Source organism: Tachypleus tridentatus, chromosome 6 (assembly GCF_004210375.1).
Source record: "Tachypleus tridentatus isolate NWPU-2018 chromosome 6, ASM421037v1, whole genome shotgun sequence".
NCBI lineage: Eukaryota > Metazoa > Arthropoda > Merostomata > Xiphosura > Limulidae > Tachypleus > Tachypleus tridentatus.
In genome coordinates this window covers 137,125,499-137,131,765 of record NC_134830.1, presented here as the reverse complement: position 1 = coordinate 137,131,765, position 6,267 = coordinate 137,125,499, and positions in this window count along the sequence as shown.

Sequence of the window (6,267 nt, the reverse complement as noted above, 5' to 3'; positions counted from 1 at the left end):
TGTATATACAAATTAGATGTCTACAACTGGATATCTCTGCTTCCCTCTGCTCAGAATTTGTTTCATAAAATATTTCTATTTTTAACTATATGTAACTATTTTCCATCAAATGACTTTATCCCACATAATGGGGCCCGGCATGGCCAAGTGGTTAAGACACTCGACTCGTAATCCGAGGGTCGCGGGTTCGAATCCCCATCACACCAAATATGCTCGCCCTTTCAACCGTGGAGGTGTTATAACTAGACGGTCAATCTCACTATTCGTTGGTAGAAGAGTAGCCCAAGAGTTGGCGGTGGGTGGTATGACTAGCTGCCTCCCCTCTAGTCTTACACTGATAAATTAGGGACGGCTAGCGCAGATAGCCCTCGTGTAGCTTTGCGCGAAATTAAAACCAAACTAAACTCACATAATGGCACGTGCACTGTTGAGAGCATGCTCAGTCGGTAGTGGATCATTAGTTTTTCATTTGTTGATATCCTTTTCTCATTCTTTGAAATTCAAGTTTAAACAACTAAAAGTTTCTGTTTACTTAAATTAAAAAACGAACATAATAAATCCGGTATACATATATATAGTATTTTTATTGAGACAGATTGAACATAAGGTGTACAGGTTCTTATATGTATATACTTTTACCCTATAAGATCTTGCTACGTAGCATTTCGATATCTGTAGTGGTGATCACTAACTGCCTTCCCCCTAGACTTTCACTGCTAAATTAGGGACGGCTAGCGCAGATTGTCCTTGTGTAGCACTGCGCGAAATTCAAAACAAACAACCAAGCTAAAACAGGGATAATTTCTGCTCAAAACTGACCCGAGAAAATTCTGGACACACCTTAAACGACTCACCAACGACAATTCAGCCGCAAAAACATATCCTGCATTTGAACACGATAATACAGTAGCACGCACAAGTAAAGAAAAAGCCGAAGTTTTCAAAGCTAAACTACAAAATACATTTAAAACTCATTCTGATCCAGATATGAATGTATATTTCTACAACAAAGTCACAAACTGTATACTAAACAATAAAGAACAATTTGAACCAATTTTTCCCAACAATTGTATCTGAGACAAACACAAGACACATCATAAACTATGAAGACACGATCCTAACGAATGAAATATCCATACATGAACTTCTTGAATGAAGCAGTGAAAAACACAAAAACCAATATCTCCGGGTGAAGATGAGATACAAGCCATCCTCCTGAAAAAAAAAAAGCATTTTTTAACTTATCCCTATCCTCATGATACGTACCAGTTTCTTGGAAGCTTGCTAATATATTAATGTTCCATAAGGAAGGAAAGCCACCAAATAAACCTAATAGCTACCGACCAATCAGCCTGACCAGCTGTGTAGGTAAAATTCTTGAGGGAATAATCAGTAACAGACTCTCCACATAACATCAAAATTACCTGAAGAACAAAATGGATTCAGAAAATTCAGACAAACAACTGACCAGTTAGTCAGATTAACTGAAGAAATAATAGATAGCTTTAACAAAAAACAATGCACTGTCGTCTGCTTTTTTGACGTTGAGAAAGCATTCGACACTGTATGGCACAATGGTCTACGGTTCCGTTGAATGAAATGAGACTACCGCGTGGAATTATTCGCTGGTTATCTAACTTTTTGGAAGATATAAAATGTAGAGGGAACCTTTTCTGAGTACTTTACTCCAGAAGCTGGTGTCCCTCAGGGAGGGGTGGTTAGCCCTATACTCTTCATTATGTATGTAAACAACTTGCCATTGAAGGATCTATCCCAATCATGGATTCTCCTCACAGTTCGCTGATGACGTGGCAGTCTGGAAAAGTGCCACAACACCAACAATAGTAGTCACAAACATACAGGGTGTTCGGAAAGTCACTGTGCAGTTTTGTAATCATATTTTATTCAGTCTATTTCAAGCCAGCAACTGATAGCGATGTTTAGAAACAAAATAAGAAGGATCCAGGTTTGTATTGATGCCAACGGGGGTCACTTTCAACATTGTTTATAATTGTCATTCATATTTACCTCCTGTATTCTATATTGAAACATGTCTGTTAATAAATATATAAGTGCACAGTGACTTTCCGAACACCCTGTACAATCTCAACCAAAGAGAATAAGCAAATATTGTCAAAAATACAAAATAAAAATAAATACAGCAAAAACACAACTTGTCGTCTTTACAAAGCTAACAAAATACAAAATAAAACTACAGCCTGAAATATATATGAATGGGAGCACTACTTCAGACTGCCACATCGGTAAAATTTCTAGGTCTAACCTATGAGTCAAAATAAACATGGATTAACCATGTAAATGAATTTAAAAGTAAAGTCTGGCAAAGAACCAACTATGCTAGGAGTCTAACTGGCAAGAATAGTGGAGTATCAACAGACAACATACTAAAAATGTACAAAACATACATTAGACCAGTAATCGACTATGCAGCTCCAGTATGGATAACTGTAAGTGACCAAACAACTACAACCAAGCTACAAACAATCCAAAACACACTCCTCACAACAGTATACACAGTTCCCGGAGCGCCATCATCTAAATTCATACACAAATATTCAAACATACCAACCATACCAGAGAGACTCCTACATAGCACAATAACGTATTTTGATAAAACTTGGATGAAAAATAAATTATTATGCGAACTAAATACGTACCTCATACATGATGAAGATAGTCCTAAACACCTCTTCCTGATCAACATATATTTTAAACATAAAAATAAATAAATGAAAACATATACATGTATAAATGATAAAAATATATATAAAAAGTAATAAAATTCGTTGGAAATCTTTCTTTTATTTAAAAATATAAGAAGGACCACCAACAAACATCTTACTGATAGGGCAAAAGAATATCTATATATGTATACCAGTACATGGACATTGCCCTGAAAAAGGGTTAGAGTAATTTAGCCCACTCTGACCCAAAAATCAGTAACTAACACCACCAAACTCTGCATGACTATACAAGTAAAGGAAGGAGGAAGAGGTCAAAGAATACCTGACACTCCAGGGTACATATGATACCCAAACCCCGAGAGAGAGAGAGAGCGTTTCTCAAGAAAAGGGCCGGAGTACTATGTGTTACTCTGACCTCAAAGCACTACAACTACGACATAGTAGTAGCTGGAATGTAAGTTAAGGATGGAGGAAGAGGCCTTTTGCACCTGACCCTCCTGGGTATCTAAAATCCAACATACCCACAAAGAACAAAGCAAGCAAGCATTTCCCAAACTTTTGTCATCCACGCCCTCTTTGAATACGATTCTTTGCAACCGCTCATTTCTTAAATGAGTGAAAGGGTGTTTGTAGATAGCTAAGCACAAATTTTACACAGTAGACTATCTATGTTATGCCGACCACAGGTATTGAAACCTGGTTTCTAGAGGTATAAGTTCGCAGACATGCCACTGGGGGCGTGATTTAAGCATTATTGTACTATTTACTCCACCCAACTCGATCAATCCACCCCGTCACAAAAGAAAATATTACTTGAGCCCCCTTGGAGCATCCCCCTAGTTTGGGATCGCTGGTCTAGAGAATTACGAAGTTTGTTATAACTATATCTAATCTTAAGACTACGTATTTTGTGAACGAGGATGGTGAAATTTCATTCATGGAAGGATGATAACTGGAAATGTTTTACTATGAATTGTTACAGACACACACACATAAATTTTCCTATCGACTGTTGTATCCAATAAAATGTAAAAATCTGTTCCTTTCAGGTTTTCGAATTGATTCTCTAACTGGTTAGAAGGTTTGTTTGTTTGTTTTTTTGGAATTTCGCACAAAGCTACTCGAGGGCTATCTGAGCTAGCCCTCCCTAATTTAGCAGTGTAAGATTAGAGGGAAGGCAGCTAGTCATCACTACCCACCGCCAACTCTTGGGCTGCTCTTTTACCAACGAATAGTGGGATTGACCGTCACATTATAACGTCTCCACGGCTGGGAGGGCGAGCATGTTTGGCGCGACTCGGGCGCGAACCCGACCCTCAGATTACGAAGCGCACGCCTTAACGCGCTAGGCCATGCCAGGCCCGGTTAGAAGGAAGGCAGATAGTTAACACCACTCGCTGGCAATTCTTCGGGTACTCTTTACCCACGACTATTTGGATTGACCGTCATCTTATAACGCCTCAATGCTTCAAAGGGCGAGAATGTTCGGTGCTATGGGTTCTAGCCCTCAGGTTGCCAGTCAAATGCCTTTACCAAAAGTCCATACAAGGGTTGACGGAATCAATATGGTGATGAGATTCGTTTAAATTATCTTCACCATGCCTACAGTCAAGAAATGCGTCATAAACTTATATGAACCAAACTTCACTCAATACTCCACATTCATATTTATGTATAGTACAGTTCGCAGAGTTGAGGTAACAGGGGACATCCTATTGTTAAACCTTTTCCTTGTTTATAAAACCTCTTTTATTTACTTTAGACTGTTGTTCCTATTGTTAAACCTTTTATTTGTTTATAAAACTTCTTTTTTTTTGCTTTAGATTGTTGTTGTTTTTACTGTTAAACCTTTTACTTGTTAACAAAACTTCTTCTTTTACTTTAGATTGTTATTGTTCCTATTGTAAATTTTTACTTGTTAAACCTTTTTACTTTACTTGTTATTTTACAAAACTTCTTTTCTTACTTTAAATTGTTGTTGTTTCTATTGTTTTTTACTTGTTTATAAATTGTTATTTTAGACTGTTGTTTCCTATTGTTAAACATTTTACTTGTTTATAAAACTTCTATTTTCTTACTTGTTTTAAATTTTTGTTGTTGTGTTATATTGTTAAACCTTTTACTTGTTTATAAACTTGTTTATAAACTTCTTTTGTTACTGTTGTTGTTTAGACTGTTGTTGTTAAACCTTTTACTTGTTTATAAACTTCTTTTGTTATTTTAGATTGTTGTTCCTTAAACATTTTACTTGTTTATATTAAACTTCTTTAAATTGTTGTTGTTTTTGTTACTTTAGATTGTTTTTGTTCCTATTGTTAAACATTTTACTTGTTTATAAAACTTCTTTTTCTTACTTTAAATTGTTGTTGTTTCTATTGTTAAACCTTTTACTTGTTTATTAGACTTCTTTTTTACTTTAGATTGTTTTTGTTCCTATTGTTAAACATTTTACTTGTTTATACTTTTTTTCTTACTTTAAATTGTTGTTGTTTCTATTGTTAAACCTTTTACTTGTTTATAAACTTCTTTTTGTTATTTTAGACTGTTGTTGTTCCTATTGTTAAACATTTTACTTGTTTATAAAACTTCTTTTTCTTACTTTAAATTGTTGTTGTTTCTATTGTTAAACCTTTTACTTGTTTATAAACTTCTTTTTGTTATTTTAGACTGTTGTTGTTCCTATTGTTAAACATTTTACTTGTTTATAAAACTTCTTTTTGTTACTTTAAATTGTTGTTGTGCCTAATGTTAAACCTTTTACGTATTTATAGAATTTCTTTTTGTTAGTTTAGACTGTGGTTGTTCCTATTGTTAAACCTTTTACTTGTTTATAGAACTTCTTTTTGTTACTTAAGATTGTTATTGTTCCTATTGTAAAACTTTTACTTGTTTATAGAACTTCTTTTTGTTACAATAGACTGTTGTTGTTTCTATTGATAAACCTTTTACATATTCTTACATTGTTGGATTTAAATTGCAGCATTTGTGATTATTGTTTCGTTAGTGCAAAGCTACTCTCTGGGCTACCTGCAATCTTTCTACCGCGGGGAATAGAACCGATTTTAGCATTGTAAATCCGTTGACTTACTGCTGTACCAGCAGTGGGCCATAAAAGAAGGAAACCTGGGAGTTCTATATCTCTTGATCGGGTATTTACTATTTGAAATAAGTTTTATTCGTTTACAAAGATGTGATTCCATTAACAAGCAAACCACAAAAGACACCTTAAAGTTATCAAAACACACGTTTCTTGTAACAAAACAGTAAAACGTTAACCAAAGAAAATGAAACCCTATACTTTTAAACAATTATTGTTAACAGGAAGTTAATAGTTTTTTCTTTTACAGTAAATAATTGCATTATAATGAAGAACATATTAAATAAATTGTTAAAAATATTAGTGTACACTGCTGGCCAAAATCTTAAGGCCAATAAACATAGAGAAAAAATATGCATTTTGCGTTGTTAGATTCAATCACTTACTTGAGTAGAGCTTCGAAAGATGAAAATAAAAAAAGGGGAAATAAAACTAAAAAAAAAAAAAATCATTTAATAGGGAAAA